This window comes from Eimeria tenella, genomic scaffold (assembly GCF_000499545.2).
Source record: "Eimeria tenella Houghton genomic scaffold, Eth_scaff2495, whole genome shotgun sequence".
Lineage (NCBI taxonomy): Eukaryota > Apicomplexa > Conoidasida > Eucoccidiorida > Eimeriidae > Eimeria > Eimeria tenella.
This window is the reverse complement of record NW_013542360.1, coordinates 4,245-4,674: the sequence shown is the minus strand read 5'-3', so window position 1 is coordinate 4,674 and position 430 is coordinate 4,245.

The following is a 430-nucleotide window of genomic DNA, read 5'->3' as shown; positions in this document are numbered from 1 at the left end:
CCCCCCGCCGCGGCTGCTGCTGCGGCTGCTGCTGCTGCTGCTGCTGCTGCTGCAGGAGGAAGGGTTTGATGGAGAAGGTGAGAAAAGGGTCTGCGGGGGCCTCCGGGTCCCACAGACTGAGGAGGCCCCCGCCCTCATACAGGGCCAGCAGGCTCGGGGCTGCATGCAAGTTTGGGGCTGCATGCGGGTTTGGGGCTGCATGCAGCGCATGCAGCGCAGCCAGGGGGCGGGAAGTGTTGGTTTTTTTCTTCCAAATGCAAAAGTCCTTTTCCAAACAAAAGTACTTCACCATTCCGTCGTCTGTACAGCACACGAACGCGCTCTTCCTCGGGTGTACGTACACCCCACTTCCCGGCACCACGCGCCCCCCAACTGCAATCACCTTCACATATCTGTTTTCCCGCAAGTCCCAGAGCCTCAGGTTGTAGCA